Source organism: Megascapheus bottae, chromosome X (genome assembly GCF_031878675.1).
Source record: "Megascapheus bottae isolate mThoBot1 chromosome X, mThoBot2.hap1, whole genome shotgun sequence".
In the NCBI taxonomy this organism is placed as follows: domain Eukaryota; kingdom Metazoa; phylum Chordata; class Mammalia; order Rodentia; family Geomyidae; genus Megascapheus; species Megascapheus bottae.
In genome coordinates, this window is record NC_143547.1 from 98250787 (window position 1) to 98269693 (window position 18907).

Sequence of the window (18907 nt, forward strand, 5' to 3'; positions counted from 1 at the left end):
AGAAAATCCAAAGTAAAAATAATCAAGTTTTTTGATCTATGATGGCGACCTCAGCTCTAACAGATACACTAAAGGAGAAATGTGTGTGTACCCTAAAATTGATAATGGTTCTTTTAATGAATAATTAGTGCATATAGAAGTTTTAAATATTTGAACAATGGCCATCAGAGTCTTCTACCTAATAAAGGTTTGAGTGGGGCTTGGGGGAGGGAAAGTTGGAGAAAAATGTGGAAGAGGGTAACAATATTAGAGAAGAAATGTACTTACTACCTTACATATGTAACTGTTACCCCTCTGTTCATCACCTGGAGAATAAAATTGAATTAAAAATAAATTCTTTTGAATTAAAAAATGATTTGAGTGAGTGCTTGATAAAATTCTAAGTTTTATTAAGGCATAAGGTTGATGATTAAGTCATGGAAGATGTTGATTGAGTTTGAAAAGTAAGTAGAATTCACATCTTAGTTACTTTAGAGTTGAGATTAGTGCTTAATTATAGTAATTATATCTTCTCCCATTTCCTGATACAATCATCATCCCCATTTCTCTGTTTTTAGGTCCTCTGTGACAATGTTCTTTTATATGAGCATCCTCGTAATAAATCTCTTTTGGAAGCAGACAATTAAAATAATATTTAAATGCCCCTTAGAAACTAGTATTGAGATCAAAATTTTTAAGAAGGAATAATACTGATTTTTGTCTCTCCACCACAAGAATCTTTCTTGAGAAAATCTCATAGAGGACTATTTGGTGACTAGAGCCATCTAAAATTAAATGGCTGAGAACTTGAAGAGTGTCCTTTAACAATGATGTACTGTTGTAGTGATACTAACCTGTCAAAAAGAAGAAACTATTTTGGATATTAATCAGAGAAGAATGTAGCAAACTGCTGGATGGATGAATGTGAGTTTTCATTAATATCTTTTCTCTGTATATTGTACTTCAGTCCTTCTGTTCACCTCTGATTGAAGTTTAGCTATCCTATATTTGACAATCACACTAACCCATATATATTATATATATATATATATATTTAGAGAAAACGTTTTATGGTAGGTAGTGTTTTATCCATTTTACAGTGAGAAGATATAAGAAAAGGTTGTCAAAAAATTTCCCAACATCAGATAAGTAACAATGCATACAGGGTTCAAAATCAAAGGATGTGGAAGTTTGCTACAGAATCTCTTTGCTTAAACATTATTTTCCAATGCCTTTTCAGGGGTAGAATATCTTATTATATTCATCATCTTTATTCACATTTTACAGGAAAGGATATTGAGTGTTGGAGCAGAGTCAGGAAATGATTTAAGATAATGCAACTAGAAAACGGAATTTCTATGCCTCGTCTATCATTCTCTCCATACTTACAGAATACTTGATTTAGTTAGACTAATTTTCCCTTAACCAATTGTTTCCCAAAACAAGTTCATTAGACTTTACTAGGTATTAACTAAATAAAAAACTTTCCCTTAGTAAAGAATTTTGGGGAACTCAAGGTTAAGCAAGGCAAAAAAGTGTCTTTTTTTACAAGTCTCCTGGGATTTTGATTTGCTAATACGCCTTTTGAAGATTTAAGAGATGTGTATGTTAGTATCTTCACCATGGAACTTCTTTCTCTGAGTATTTTAACAACAAATGTATGCTACATCTTTGGCTAAATGCATGGCACACCTATTTTCTGACCTTATTTAGATGAAATGGAACTTGGCTTTCTGTTTTTCAGTTTAGAGACACTGATATTGTTAGATACGCAGTAAAGAGCTTTTCTCAATGATATCAATTAAACAATATTCACTGTGAGATATGATTGCTGATTGGGACGTTTTCTGCTTCAAACAATTAGGCTATTGCTCAAAGTAGTAGCAAAAAAGCTCAGGGATAACACCCAGGCCCTGAGTTCAAGCCCCATAACTGAAAAAAAAATGCCAACCTCCTAATGCTCCCCCAAACAAAACAGTGTAATTTTATTTGCCAGTCCTAGGCTTGAGCTCGGGGCCTGAGCACTGTCCTTGGACTTTCTCAAGCTCTACCACTTGAGCCTCAGCACCACTTCTGGCTTTTTTCTATGTATGTGGTACGGTGGAATCAAACCCGGGTCTTTGTGCATGCTAGGCAAGCACTCTACCATTAGGCCAAACTCCCAGCTCCCAGTGTATTCTTATGAAGTAGTTTTTGTAGAAATTCAAGACCCTTTGTATGCATTGACCACTATCTTCAAGGATACAATCAACAATGTGAGGTATAAATGTAGTTTCTGATTTTGGTAAAGCTTATTAAATACTAGCTTTTTGTTATCTTCAAAAAAATCTGTGAATTAAGATAGGTTTAAATGAGTAGTAACAAATATAAGAAGAGTATTTAAAGAATGGGAAGATAAGAAGATGACATTTCTTGATTGTTTTCATATCTTGACTTTAATGAGGTCACTTGTTACATTATATCAATTTCAATGATAATGTAGAACTCATTCCAGTGATAAAAAGTTCTCAAGATAGGAATTGCTTCTCATTTCTGTTATAGCATAATATGGAGAAATTATATTTTGTCATAACACTAAATTTTGAGGATCAAACCGAATCTGGGTAGAATGCCCTAAATTATAAATAAATGTACGAATAGATTAAGCATTAAAAATAATGAGCTGAAATGCAAATATTTTCCCCTGAGGAAATTCAGTTGAAAGAAAAGGTCTGTTATAGGCACCAAATTTCATGGCTGTTATAATACAAGCAGAACTTTTATTTGTCTTAAAAAATACCAATTAAGGGGCCGGGAGTTTGGCCTAGTGGTTAAAGTGCTTGCCTAGCATGCATGAAGACCCGGGTTCAATTCCTTGGTACCACATACATAGAAAAAAGCCGGAAGTGGTGCTGAGGCTCAAGTGGTAGAGCTCTAGCCTTGAGAAAGTCCAAGGACAGTGCTCAGGCCCTGAGCTCAAGCCCAGGACTGGCAAAAAAAATACCAATTAAACATACCCACACATACCACTGCCAACAATGACAATTATAAATTTTTGTTTGGAATTTAAAACCTGTCACAGAAGCAGAAAATCATAGAATACCAGAATAGAAATAGATTATTCAAGAATCTGATTCATCAATACCATCTACAATAGTACTGATGAATTCTCAAATTCCTACATGAAGGAACTACAGACATCAAACTGGCTACCAGGGAGGCCAAAGACTATAATAGAGCAGTGCAGATTTTGGAAGCAGATTAAATTCATTTCAGCTTTGACGTTTTCTTTCTTTCTTGGTCTTTCCTTCCTTCCTTCCTTCCTTCCTTCCTTCCTTCCTTCCTTCCTTCCTTCCTTCCTTCCTTCTTTCTTTTCTTTTTTTGTGGGTCATGGGGATTGAACTCAGCCTGGGTGCTGTTCCTGAGCTCTTTAGCTCAAAGCTGCCACCCTACTCTTCAACCAAGCCCCACTTCCTGTTTTCTAGATGTTAATTGGAGATGAGTCTCATGTCCTTTTGTGCCAGAACTGGCTTTGAACCTTGATCCTCAGATCTCAGCCTCCTGAGTAGCTTTGACATTTTCAACTATAACAAATGGAATTATCCTACTGTATCCTCCCCCCCTCCAAATTTCAGTGATGAATAGGAATTCATATAATGCATTACAGGCAACTAAAACCAGAATAGAGAGTATGCTTGCATGCATATAAACCTTTTCTTATATCTTCATGTCCAATGAGAAAGGTTTATTTTCTATTATTACTATATAGTCAATCTGTATTGGGAGAGCATTTCTGCTTTATCTTGTCACGATTTTATCATCTGCTCTGTATGGGAAGGGAATATGGTGACTAACATAATGACTTTTAAAATTTATACCCAGAAAAAAATACAGACAGCACGATCTTATTACATTCCTAAAAGGAAAAATGGAAGGTTTGTAAATAGTCTTAATCACTATTGCACTATTTATACATATGATCATGGAAAATTTTATATTTCTTGGCTAATTTCTTAATCTATGGAGGTGTTAAGTAATATCCATTTCAAGGAGGTGTTATGAGCATGAAATAAAATAATCAGTATAAAATATGTCCAAAATCTCTGGTATAATAGGCTCCCTAGCAGAGTACATTGCCCTTCATATATGAGATGTTTCTGCTTTTGTTCTAGCATACGATGCAGTCAGACTAATATATCCTCCATAGCTCAGCTACTTAAATATTTAAAGATAATGTTTCTATCAGTTCATAATTATTCTCTCCTAGCTCCCCAGTCATGCCTTGTATGCCATGTATTTGAATACTTGCATTACCATGGGCCCTTCCTTGCCTCTGCTTTTTAAAAAAATTATCAATAGATATGAAAACAAGACTTCTGTTGTTGTCTCTTAAGCAGTAGGATCACCACCAGTTGGGAGTAAAACTCACTGAATCTGGATGTCATGCTTTTCTTCATGTTCTAATTTCATTTTAGCAAGTTATGCCATATTCATTAAGATCAAACAAGATGATCCTTAGAAGGACATTGATAGAATATAAATAAGTGATTTCACAGGAAATACATGCAAGAAGATTGTTATCTCAGTCCAATACTTAAGAAATAATGGAAAAAAATAACCAAGCAAATAAATTTTGAAGCATGTCTCAAATTGCCGAACACTTTCTTTGCAAGTGTGCAATTCTGAATTGAAAAACCAGTAGGAAGAAAGGAAGGAAGGTTTCATTTAGAGCAAATATATAGTATAATTTTTGTGGGGGTGGAAATGGAATTCAGGGAAACACGTAATATTAAGCAAATGCTCTACCAGGGAGCTACACCCCCACCCCTATCCATAGGCTTTCTTGACACTTTATCTTAGTCTCTTTCTAAATGTTCACATATGGACCAAACATATGCTTCAGAGCACCTGGAGAGCTTGTTAAAATCTGTTTTTAGTGCTTTCTCAGTGAAAAATAGAAATCGAATTTTTGGTAGTTGGTCTCAGAAATCTGCACTGTTATCAAGTACCACATTTGGGTTTGATGCATAATTCGGGTTAAGACTCTTTGGTTGAAGATCCACTCTGAACTGTTAAACCTTCATCTAATGCACAGATCTAGTAATAATCCTGTCAATAAGTTCTGCAAAATATCCACTCTCAGATTAATTAGGAACATATACAGTGGAAAGTGACAGATTAGGACAAGAAAAATAGGATAAAATTTCTGTACATAACCATCTTTTTATGTATTCATAGACAGTGACATAGAAACATATGTACATGTTTCTAGTTAGAAGGCATTTCTTTTGAGATTACAATGACTCATATTTTCACAAAGTATGTTTTCTGGCACATACAACCCTTTTAAAGGATTTTGCAAAATTAATTGGGGAAACATCTTATTCATTGTCCCCCAAATTTGTACTCAATGGAATAATCTTCAGGAACAATTAGGTACAGCATTCTGAATTAGATGCATGAATATATTATATAATCTTCTAGCTGGAAGTGTCTAAAAGTATACATACATATACGTGAAACACACTTTTTACAATTTCTGTTCACACATGCATATTGTCTTTTTTCTGCTTGTAACCTGAGATCAGAATGTATGCTACATTTCTAGAGGTAACATAGTATAGATTAAAGCATGTGAAACTGACTATCAGAAGCCCTATGCTTCAATCTTGATTCTGATCAACTACCCATGGCATAATCTGGGCATTATTTAGGCTTCTTGGACATTGTAGGATATTTTGTTGTTGTTGTTGTTATATATAAGAAGAGAATGACAGTGCTCATCACATAAAGTTCTGTGTAAATTAAAATAGATAAGAAAATCTTAGCCCGGTGCCTGGTACAGAATTAATGCAAACATACAAGCAGTATTCAATTCATTCAGCATGAAAATTCATTGTGCTTGGTTTCATAAAGCATATAAAAGAAACTGTGCTTTGTTATCTACTCCATACCCTATTTCTTCCCAAATATGGTCCTCTAAATTTGTATCTTGTATAGACTCATACCAGTCTGAAATTCATATCCTCGTCATTTGCATTGAATTTGTAAATTAATCAATTGACCCAATCATTCTACAATATATTATGTTATTTTATGGACATAACTGATGGAATGCAATATGAATGTATTAATCTACAAAGGAAACTAGATTTTTTGCCAGTCGTGGGCTTAAGCTCAGGGCCTGAGCACTGTCCTTGGATTTTTCTCAAGGCTAGAGCTCTACCACTTGAGCCACAGCACCACTTCCGGCATTTTTCTATGTATGTGGTACTGAGGAATCAAACCCGGGTCTTCGTGCATGCTAGGCCAAACTCCTGGCTGGAAATTAGATTTTTTTTCTGGACTTAGCACTTAAAATCTAGGCTTTGGCACTCTCTGTGAGCCTCTTTAAGATCAAGGTAAGTGCTGTGCCATTGAGCCACAGCACCACTTGTGGCTTTTTCTGAGTAGTTTATTGGAGATGAGAATCTTATGGACTTGTCTTATGGGTTGGCTTCAAACTATGAACCTCAGATATCAGCATCTTGAGTACCTTGGTGCAAGCCACAGGCTCCTGGCAAAAAGTTGAAGAAACTATGAAACAAAGTAAATTCAATGGGACCAATGCATAGATGTTAGTAGTATAAGACCAACTGTGTTCTTTAAAAGCTTCCCAAGATAAATGGGGTTCCTGCCAGGAACCTACTGGTGAGATTACTTACACATTAGCAATATACGAAAGATGGTTTTGGAAGAAGGAAAGAAAAATAGAAAGAAAGAAAAAAAGAGGAAAGAAAGAAAGAAAGAAAGAAAGAAAGAAAGAAAGAAAGAAAGAAAGAAAGAAAGAAAGGAAGGAAGAGAGAGAAAGAGAAGAAAGAAAGAAAGAAAGAAAGAAAGAAAGAAAGAAAGAAAGAAAGAAAGAAAGAAAGAGAAAGAGAAAGAGAGAAAGAGAAGGGGGAGTGGGAAGGGTGGAAGGGAAGAAGGAAGGAAGGAAGGAGGGAGGGAGGGAGGGAGGGAAGGAAGGAAAGGAGGGAGGGAGAAGGAATCAGTAAGAGAGGTAAGGGAAGAAGAAAGGAAAAGAAAGAAAGGAAGGGGAAAAAGAAAGAAAAAGGAGGGGAGGGGAGAGAGGGAGAGGGAGAGAGAGAGAGAGAGAGAGAGAGAGAGAGAGAGAGAGAGAGAGAGAGAGAGAGAGAGAGAGAGAGAGAGAGAGAGAGAGAGAGAGAGAGAGAGGACATGATGGCTCATGAAATCCCAAGTACTCAGGAAGTAGACATAACGAGGACTACACTTTTAAGTTGGACCAGATAAAAAAGATGAGTGAGACACATCTAAATGAACAAAACAGGCATGGTAGTTCAAACAACTATAGCAAGCTAAAGGGAGGTATAGGTAGTTGAGTTTCAGTCTGAGACTTCTCTGGGGAAAGCACGGGTTCTGTGCAAATTATGTAAAGTGAAAAAGTCTGGGGATATGGCCCAAGTAGTAGAATTTAACTAGCCTAAAATTCAGGAGGCTGAATTTAAGCCTCAATATTGTGAAAAAATAAAATGAAATGTACTATTCAGTCCAAAATACGTACATTTACCAAAAAAATTGAAATTAGTCTGTGACAGAGTTGTTTGTACACCAATGTGTATTGTACCATTAACCCATTTTTAAGAGGTGGAAGCATATTTTTATGTGTATTGTACCATTAACCCATTTTTAAGAGGTGGAAGCATATTTTTGTTGCTATATATAGGCTTAGAATAAGTGAGAAGGTGAAAATTAATCTGTATTTCAAGGATTAGATGATCAGACTAAGTAATTGTGTTATATGTATACAACAGTAAACAAATTTTACAGAAAAATACGAGATCTTCCCATATGTAAAAACATTGACAGACCTGGAGGAAAACATGTTTAGTGAAATAAGCCAGGAACAGAAGGACAAAGAGTGCATGATGAATCCAAAACCGGCAATGCAATGATGGTTGTTATGTTCCTGGAGAGAGGGGTGAATGGGGAGTTACAGGCAAGTTGATGGTATTTTACCATTGATTTTATGTGTTAAGTTGAATAAAATGGAAACTGAATTTTTTGTTTTATTACAATAATAACATGTAATACAAAATAATTACAAAATAAACTGCAGGAATAGATTCTAAATAATGAATGAGATCATGGGAAGGAATTAATTCATCTACCAAATAAGCCATTGAAATATTCAGTAAGGGCTAATTTGTTTGATTATTCGACAGCATGTGAGAATTCTAGCCCAGTGAATTGGTTGTTGAAAACTAACAACCAAATAACTCACTGGATTATTCATGTCACTAAATATATAGTTGCTGTGCCTTCCTCTACAGGTTCTACAAAGTATCATGGGAAACTGGATTTATCTTAAGTTGCTGAAGATTTTTTCATCTTGAACAGATAAAATTGCTCCTTTTAATCACGCATGGGAATTTACCCAGAAGTTATTATTCTCTTTGATATGATCGAATTTCCTTGAGTTGGATAGTTCAATGCATTTAATCATTCTTGTTTGTTAACAGCACTCCTATAGAGAGTGAGTAAGCAGGAAGGAAAAGATCCATTACCAGATGGAGAAAGACATTAGCCACAGTTGACCTTTCAAGTGTTATATTACTGTATCTTAGGCCCACATAGGGGATGTCTGTTGGACAGATGACGGTAGCTCAGGGTACTGCCAGACAGCCTGCAATGTGCCCAAGAGTGAAAGCTGAAAGAAAACCCAAACAAACAAGCAAAAGTGTGTGAACATCTTAGGTCACAAAAGAAAAATTAGCAGTAATTTTTTTAGTAAGCGTGTATGGACTTTGAAAGGAGAAAGTGGGGTGAAAAGAAAAGAATCCAAACATTGCACAAAACGGTCTGTTTTCTTTTCCCTACTCTTTTATTTTTAAATAATGATAAACACGTTGACTGCTTAATCCCTGAAATTTATAATCAATCTCTTCCCAAATTTTGTTCCTTTTTTACCCCCCTAAACTTTGTCAGAAAAATATCAACTCACTGCTCGTTTGAGTTACTCAGTTTCTTGCCATAAAGAGTAGATGATAATGATGAATGGTGGAGAATGATCGTAAGACATTGTTGCTGCCTTTAAACTTCTCCTGGACCCTTACAAAGGAGACAATGACTCTAAAATAATTCTGAGTCTTACCATTAGTGACATGCCAATCTGTCTATATAGAAAACTAAGAAGGAAGGATGATCATTACGAACCAGCATGGCAAATGATTAAGTATTTTTTGTTAACATTTTGTCATTGAAAATTCAGTAATGTTTTAAAGTCACATAAAAGGATTTCACAATTCTTTCTGATCTCTTCCTTGCAAAACAGAAAAAAAAATACTGGCGTATAGAACCTCAAAGGAGTTAGAAAGGGAAGGGTGGACTAACTTCATGGAACTTTGTATAGCTCTGAGGGCAGGCTGCCTTCACAGCACTTTACATTGCAGATGGATATCTGCTTTTGTCTGCTGCAGTTTGTAAGGCAGGGTTTTGATTATGTGGGCTATTCTCTCAAAATCTCCTTGCCGGGACACAAAGTTGACTTGATCCCTGTTAACAATAGCCTAAAGGCATGCAGGAAGGGGCAGATATAAACTCTTCCCTTTTGAGCAGTTGTTTTTTTGTTTGTTCATTTTAAGTAAGTTCTGTTTTGAACTCAGTTGAGCTAGAAACACAGCCTATTCCCACTCCATTGATGTGTGAGCAACATCATTCTGCCTCTTGAGCAGATGACCCAGCCTGTTGGTTTATTTCTAATATGAACAATGCAGACTCCTCTATATGTTCTGATCACCAAGATCCTCCTTCCTCAACAGTATGACAGAAAAACAACAGAAAACAGAATGGAATATGGCTTCCTTGTAAAGAAAGAAGTACTATGTTATCTCTCATCTCTTTTGCTGTACCTTGGTTATCTCATATTTTTACAGTATTTTACCTTGTTATCTGGTATATTTTATGTATGTTTATTTGGTTATTTGAAATAGGATAGGGAAGGGGGGAAAACAAGATGAGGGATGGGGGTGTGGGGAGGGAAATGGGGACCAAAATATGAGAAAGGGTATCAATGTATGTGAAGTAATGCACCTTCTTTCTGGTGAATATAATGTAACCCTTCTGTTAATTACAATAAAAATTATATGAAAAAAAGAAAGACAACTAAAGAGGTGAAAGAACCTGCTCCATACTACCTGAAACCAGAGATGAGGGCAAAAATGAAACACAGAAAAAGTGTATGGAGAAATTGCTAAGTGCGTGAAGGACTTTGGCTAGAATAGAATTGCTGAGATATGACTGAAATAACAAAGGAAACAAAAAAATATGGCAGTTTAAATGATTTCAACAGAAACTTCAGTTGTGCTTAACAGCTTCCTTCCATCAATAGATTAGGCATAACCCATCACCCTCTAGGCTTTCAAAGCTTTAAAGACAATAACTCTTATCTCCATCAAAGGCCTTGTTGAGCTACAAAGAAATACAAATACTTCTACTTGAGCAAGAATGTATCTTAACTTCAGTCCATTTTAACTTAGATTGGAAACAAATAGAATATAAGCAAATGTATAACTTGGACCAATTCTTTTCACAAATATAAAGCAAGGGTTTTTTTTTGCTATCTAAACAATGTCAAACGTGTGTGTTAAGAGAATATCTGAATTACATTATCATTTAAGAAGCAAAGACCTTATCTGTCTTTCCAAGCAAGCATTATATCACTTGGCATGTAGTGTTTATTCATCCACATGAGTCAATTCACCTACTCTGACAGACCTGCTCCCACCCTTTGCCATTGTTCTTAAGGAAAGGAAAGCATATCAAAGAAAACACAATTCTGGACTTAGATAAGGAGACAATTTACCCAAAAGAATTATAAGAGGAGAGGGGATAGAAATTATTACACAGAGTGAGGGGCCTATTCAGTAATAAAGCTCTGACTTTGGGATCTGCCACTGTGTCAAGTGCTCAAGCAGGGTAGAGCATTTCTTAGAGCAGAAAGAATTGGATGTAGGGAACTGGGATGAACAGTGAGTGTAGACTGGAGAGATTAGAAAATGCTTTTCTCTGAAGCCAACCTCTTAAGGAGATTTGACTCAGAGTTGAAGATATGTCACAATTCAGGTATCTGACAATAGAAAAGAACCTGATATTATTTGGTCATTTAGGGGACATTGTCTTCTGACTCATCGTTAAAGTTTACCACTTACAACACAGAGGATCACAATTTACAATGTGTGTATTTAAGCCTTATTTCTTCTAGTCAATGGGTACATTCACAAGGGTCTTACCTACATGATGTAGGGAAGTGTGGTTCTTTTTAGTAAAGTGTTTCAGAGAACAGGACAAGGTGGGGAGGGTTCTCCTTAGCTGTTATTCTTAACTGTCAGGAATTAACTGGCAATAACAGGATTTACTTATCTGTCAGGAGCAAAGAACTCAGGTAAAGTTTGAAACTTACAAGATAATGCACCCTTATGTAACTGATTGAGCAATGCAACCAAATCCATGTTTTTATAGAAAATTGTTCAAAGAGCTATGAAAAAACAAAGACAAGAGCTCCGTTAACTAGGATACAGGGCAGGAGTCACAGAAAAGTCACATCACATTGTGAATTTGTAACAGATTTACTTCATTTGTGAGAAGCTCAGCTCCTTTCTCATAGCTCTTCCTACATACTGCTCTACAACCTTTAATAATGTGCCACTGAACATCATGATAGTCAAGAGAGCTCAGTTATCTTCTTACTTTTAATCGCTCAATAGAACAAATTATTAAGCCTACTTCTTGCCGAATGTTGATGTAATTAGTGTAGGATATGGGATGAAGAAACCATATTAGTATTGCTAGCAGGAGAAGGAGTATTCCTAAGAAGAAAGTTCATAATTTGGGAGACTATGGACAATAATAAACATATAAATAAGTTACATACTATAAGGTAAGGGTTGTATTTGGAGGCCGGGCATGAGCTTACTACCTTCAGTCTGTCAATCATAGTAGGCTTTGAGCTAAAACTACTTAAGGCAGTGGAGGAATGAATAATGATGCTCCCTGGAACGAAAAGTATTCCAGGATAAGAAACCGAATGGACAAGAGAATGGAATGTATTTGATATGACTGAAGAAGCACTAGGCCAGCCTAAGTGGAAGAGAGTGAATGTTAGAGCAAGCATTGAAAGGTTGGGTATGAACAACTATGTAGTTAGATTGTGTCAGGCCATAAAAAAGAAAAACAAAAACCAAAACCTATAGCTTCTTATTCTAAAGGATTGTGCCACACCTGGAAGGCTTTGAAAGGATAAATAAGCATGGCCTGGAATACATTATTTTAAAGAATCCTCTTAAAAGGGCCAGAAGAATAGCCTAATGGTAGTCTGCCTAGCATGCACGAAGCCCTGGGTTTGATTCGTTGGTACCACATACAAGAAAAAGTTGTGGTGTGACTCAAGTGGTACAACACTAGCCTTTAGAAAGGCCAAGGACAGTGGCCAGGCGCTGAGTTCATGCTCCAGGAATGGCAAAACAAAACAAAACAAAACAACAAAAAGCAAGAATCCTATTGATGACTGAATGAACAGGTAGAAAGGGGCCACCCAAGGAGAGCCATTGGAAGGCACTGTATAATTCAATAAGCGATAATAATGTTTGAGACCAAGATATCTGTTCACTAATGGAAAGTAGGATGATTCTGGATATATATTGAAGACAGGATTAACATAATTTGCAAATGGAGTACTTTGAAATATGAAAACAATAGCAAACAGAGAAAACTAGAAACGTCAAGTTAGAGATGCTTTGTAATATCATATTGTCTACAAGACTGTCATGTCTACAAGACTATTCTTGCCTACCCTTTATCACATTTTTGACACACCTTACAACATTTTCTAGAAATTTACTTTTCTGCATAATCCAAGTTGACTTTGTGTTTCCAAATATTTGCTGTCCAAAATTCTACATATCTATATATCCACCATTATTAAATATATATGTATGTACACACATACACACACATCATTATTCCTCACTAAGATTGTATGAAAATTATAGGCACTTTCGGCTCTATACTTATACATTTCATCCTTCATGCTTTCTGCTATCTATCGAGACTTCATCGTAACTTAGGTCTATGATTACATGCTTTACTACTAATTGATACTGACAGATTTAGACTCTCCCAATTTCTTCTTCTTATGATATTTAATATTTTCTACAACATACCTGTCTTATGCACCCAATCTGTATATATACTGGACTATAAGATCTATGTGGATAGAAATTACATCTGGGAATAAGGAATTGTGAATATAAGGTCAAGTGTTTCTCAAGTTAATGAATTCATTCATCCCATACTTTATCTTCATTCAAGCCATCTCTGTGTCATCGATCAGTTTGTCTCTCATATTTCAGGTCATCACTGACTTTTCTTTCTCCTTATTTTCTGATTACAATCATTTGTCTTTCTATGTTTCGTTTCTCTCATCTTTTTGGCCTACATCATCAATCATCTGTAGCATGTTTCTCAAGTTCTTATTCCATTTTTCCTGAACTCAGGGATATGATACTCCTATCAGTAACAATAGATGTGTCATCTTAGATTATTGTTAAGCAATAGATACTCCCTCTTCTTCATCTTTCATGGCAGGAATGTTTCCCTACCTAGGCAAAATAGAACTTGCTACAGAGTTGGCTTTGATCAATAATACCATGATGCAAGTGGGAGCTTGATATGTGCTGCTTAGTTGACATTGCCCTCACATCATAGTGACATTGCCTGAAAAAAAATTAATTTTCTTTATGGTGGTGTTAGGGAAACTTGTCAGAAAAGAATGAGAAATGAGCCGGTAGTTAAGAATTAAGATGGTCTCAATCAGCCGAGATCAGCCATGCTGTGTGGTTTCAGTCTGAAGGAGAGCCTTTAGAAAAGATTTCCATATCCATAGCTTGAAGCATGTGACTTCTAGCGTATGTTGTAGTTTTTTGACATTTGTTAATGCTAAAATAGTTGAGTAATACTCTAATTGTCTAATTTTCTTAGTAACATTCTAATTTTCTTCTTGCTGTCAACATTTGATCTCCAATTTCTGAAGTGTATCAGGACTCATCTTAAAACAAAAGTTTAAGTCATATATGTCCTTTCAAAAAATCTTCAATGGCTTCCCCATTGGCCACAAACAAAAAATTACATATATTAGCTGACAATATATTAGCATACTATCCTAAGTCTTTAAGAACCTATCTCTAAATTTAGTATGCTGTCATACCTATTTATTTACTTTTTAAAGAAATAGTCGCAATACACTGTCAGGCAGTGTAATGGGGACACAACATGAGCAGATCTAACACTTTATATGTATTGGTTCTTTTATTGCTGTTCTCTCTGCTTATTGAACATCATGCTGTGTTTTGTGTTTATTTTATGTATTTTAATTGTATACCAATATGTTTTTATATCTACAGTAAAATAGCTGTTTCCATCAAGGGTTCCTCTGTATTTTCCTTTTATTTCACTTGGGGTAATATCACACAATATCTAATCTTTTAAGTCCTCAAGCTATGCATTAAATTCCTAGAAATATTCATCCCTCATAACTGTAATCTGTACTATTCAGTACTTCTATTTCTTCCTCTTGACTGCAGATTACCAGGATTCCTTCTGTTTCTATGTATTCAGGTTGCTTAAAATCATAAATATAAGTGAGATATTACTGCATTTATCTTTCTATGATTGGCTTATTTTACTTTGCCTAAAGCTCTTCAGAAGCACTCAAATTTCAACTGGTAGAGTATCGTGTGTGTGTGTGTGTGTGTGTGTGTGTGTGTGTGTGTGTGTGTGTGTGTGTGTTTTCTGTCCCTGAGCATTTGTGCTCAAGGATAATGCTCTACCACTTTGAACCACAGCACCCTTTCAAACTTTTTGGTAGTTAATTGTTAATCATGTCATTTGAAATATGATGTAAAAATCAATGTTAATAAGCCTTTTAAAAAAGTCTCAGAACTTCCCTGTCCAGGGTGTCTTTCAACTGTGATTCTCAAGTCTCCGCTTCCTGAGTATCTAGGATTGCATGCGTGAACCACTGTGCCCAGCTGGAAGTATCTCCCTTTTAAAACTTGAATAATATTTCATGGTACGTATATTCCAGAGTTAATTTTTTAAGAGTGCACCTACTTATAGTTATACCATGATCATTGAACACATTGATATAATGTACAATGATCAAACCAGTATAACTTGCATTTATAACTCTCTAAACAAAATATGACCAGTGAGAATTTCTCTGCTTTTCTATGAAATTTTAACCTATCCTTAAAATGTAAGATCATCATGAAGCCTTCTTTGCTTCTCATGGCTGCATATCTGCTGGTTACTGAAATATGTTTACATTATAGCACTGAGAATGTGATTTTCTAGATATTCAATCTTTATCACATCTGTGTCCTCCTCTAGATTGTGACCTGCAGATGGACTGGGATTTGACCATACTTTTCTACCTCTTTCAGTCCACATTAAACACATAATAGTCATTCAATGAATGTACATGAACTTGAATTTAGAGAACATGTTCAATGAAAATGTTGCCATGGCACTATTGGATGGAAGTAGTTTTTCTTGCAGAATTTGCTGAGTTCAGAACTCATAGCAGAGAGCTGAAGATTCAAGTTTCCCCTGTTTATTCCACACTCCCAGTGGGAGAGGATCATCAGATATAAAGCATTTCAAAAGTGCTAGAGCTTGGTGAGCTTTCCCCTCAGCCACATCTGTTGCTCAATGGGCTTTGACCCTGCTGCTGGCTTTGTCACCTTCCTATGGAATCTCACAGTCCCTCTTGCACTAATCTGTTTTCTCTTTGCCCAGGATTCTGGCTCAATTCTTTCCTTTTTCAAAAAATGTTTTTTTTTCCTGTGAATTTCCTTTTGCGGCCTCAAGTGTCCCATCTGCTCTCACATCTGTTTGGTATAGAATCCAGCAGGAGCAACACCAGAAAGGCATGAGAGATAGCACTGCTATCTTTTGGCAACACTGGACATAGTGACTTGAATCCTTTTTATGATGTTCTTTTGTCTTTGTTCCTAGGAATCTATACCCTGGTTTTCCCTTTAACTGCCCTGTTATTATTTCTTTGTTTTTTATGAGCTTTATCTTCCAGGCTATCTCAACAGCAGGAATAGGCACAATTTAATACAAATCATAGTAATTGTTGAAATGTTCAAAATATACATTCTGAAGGCCTGCTAACAGGAGTTTTAGGAAGGGCCTGTGGGTCTGGACTTGTGCTAGTGGTACAGAGGGACACAGCAGAGAAAACACTGAAAAAATTTCTAAGGCACCTTTAATCTAAGGGAAGAGTTTTCTCACTTTCCACATCCTGTGATATCTTTCCATGATCTAAGTTATCAATGATGATGTAGTTCAATGGTGTCTTTGGTCCTAAGCTAGTTCTAAGAGTTTCTGTGGATAAAGCCAGAGACTTACATGACAAATGAAAAATATTTAGCCACTTCAAATTAAATGGAACCCATTTTTATTCCCTTTCTTTGTCTGTTCTTTCCTTCCTTTTCCTTTCTTTTCCAAGCGTGTTAGCTGAAATGAAATTCTCTCAATTTTGTCCCAGGTCGCCTTGAACCACTATCCTTCCATTTTCTACATGCTAAGAGTTGAGATTCTAATTGTGATGCACCATTTCTAAATCTTAGGATAGATGACTATGTGTTGTGTAGAAGCTACCTTAGAGGTAGTGAGAGAGGTAGTGAGGAGAGTTTATGTGAGGAAGCCAGAGAGGGAATTCTAGTAATAGTAAAAAAAAATGTAAATATCATCTAGGTAAGATAAAGGATGTATTTAGTTTTGGGCTATGTTATGTAGGCAGACAATAACCTGAATATGAGGGTCAGTGTTGACTGTAGAGCCACATGATTGTGTTAATGAATATGTCTTTCCCTGAGATGAGGAAATTTAATGGAGAATTGTCTGTGGGAGGCTGATATCATGAAAGAGCTCCAGGCAAGTATGGTGGCTCATGCTTGTAATTTTACATTTGGGACACAGAGAAAGGAGGATGCAGTTTGATACTGGCCTTGACTAAATATTATAAGATACTACTTGGAAACTAAAGCAGAAAAAAATGCCAGAGGTATAGCTCAAATATTAGCCAATATAAATACCTAGTAAGCACAAGGCCTTCCGTTCAAATCCCAATAATGGAAAAGGAGTTTGACCTAATAAAACTCTTCTTTGGAAAAATCTTTGAGTTCCCAAAGTATGTGAAAATCAGACTCATGCCACACCCTTCATGATCTTATTTTGAGGTCTGTATTTAGAGCTTGTGTGCCAATTTTTTCTCCCAGTCTGTTCTTGTCAGTAATTTTTAATTAGAAATAAAGCCTTATTCATTTGGTTATATACTGTCTGTGATTGTTTTCTTCCTATGAAGACAGAGTTGGCTAGTTGTAACAAAGACCATATGGCTTGGGAAACATCCAGTATTTACTATCTGGCCCTTTGCCAACAACCACTAATCTCTTTCCTCTCTACCACACCATCACCATGTAATGGGCTCATTCCCACACTGCTGTCCTAACTCAGGTTATTTGGCAAGCCTCATATCCCTTTCCTAGTCCTATTCTTTAATAATTACTTTGTGACTCCTTTAGGACTTGAATTTAAATGCCATTTCCATGGGAAATATTTACATGAACGAGAACCCACTTTCCCAGTTTAATTTGAAGAAAACCAAGTGTTTGGAAGTCAATAAAGAAACTTAATACGAGAATTATTGAGTAGAAGTTTAAGTCAGTCTCCCCCACTGACGATCTGACTATGTCAACTATGGAAAGAATAAAGGAAAACAAGGAATGTATCCTAGTTCACTATCATAGTTCTGAAATGCCATTATTTGTTCTGCTAATGTGCTTTCCTTTTCTACCCCTTGAAACCCTTTTTAAAAATGAAAATATTTTCAAGTGAACAAACATGTTAAGTGTGCACGTGAATTACCTGTATATGAATGTGGTATCTGGTTAATAAAACATTAAACAAAATGAGGATGTAAATGGGAATGGGGGCATGTGACCACAGCCAAAAAACAGGATGTTTCATTGAGGATCTACTGTGTTTCAAGGGCAGAAGGAAGTGGCAACATCATAGGGTATATGAGATGAAAAGAAAGTGGTGGCAGAGGGTCAATTTTCCTACTCTGATAGACATCTTAGCTTGTCAGTGGTGAATCAAACTTGACATTTTTATTCCCTTCCTTTCATCTTAAACCTAAAATTAATTAGACAGAGGTTATTTACACTTTTAACACTGTGACTATTTATAAGTAATGTATGATTCTAAAGTAGAAAGCTGCTAATTTTGAATGAGTTATCATGACACAAAGGCATATTTTTTGAAATAATTAAAGGGCCTTGGGAATACATACTAGTCATGTTTGAGGTATTTTTCTAAGGGTATTGAATTAAAAGAAGAAAATGTTTAAATTTCGTGCAATCATATGCACCAAACCTTTTGTAAAAAAATACATAAACAAAAATGAAGAACAAACAAAATCCTTGAGGTCTGAAGTATTTATTTTGTCTTTTAAGGTTCCTGTCTCAATGGAATAAAATTTAAATGAATATGTCTGAAAATATCTTATTTTTAGTTTGAAGAAAGTTCATTTGCTATTCTTAATATATTTTTAGAGCTGCAAAGTGAACTACAATACCCACAATTCAGTATACTGAATATCAGTTGTAACTAAATGAGGATAACTAATAAAAACTGTGCTAGATCCAATTTGTAAAAATAATACTATAGTTTTAATCATTGTATTCCTTTGGCCAGGTGAAATAAATCATCTCAAATTTGTAATTTAGAAGACACAAGCATGTCTTATCTTTTCTACTGTGAGGTTGTTACTAGACTGCCATCTTCAGTGCAATGTATAAAGGAAGTTGTCTTTTTTTTACCT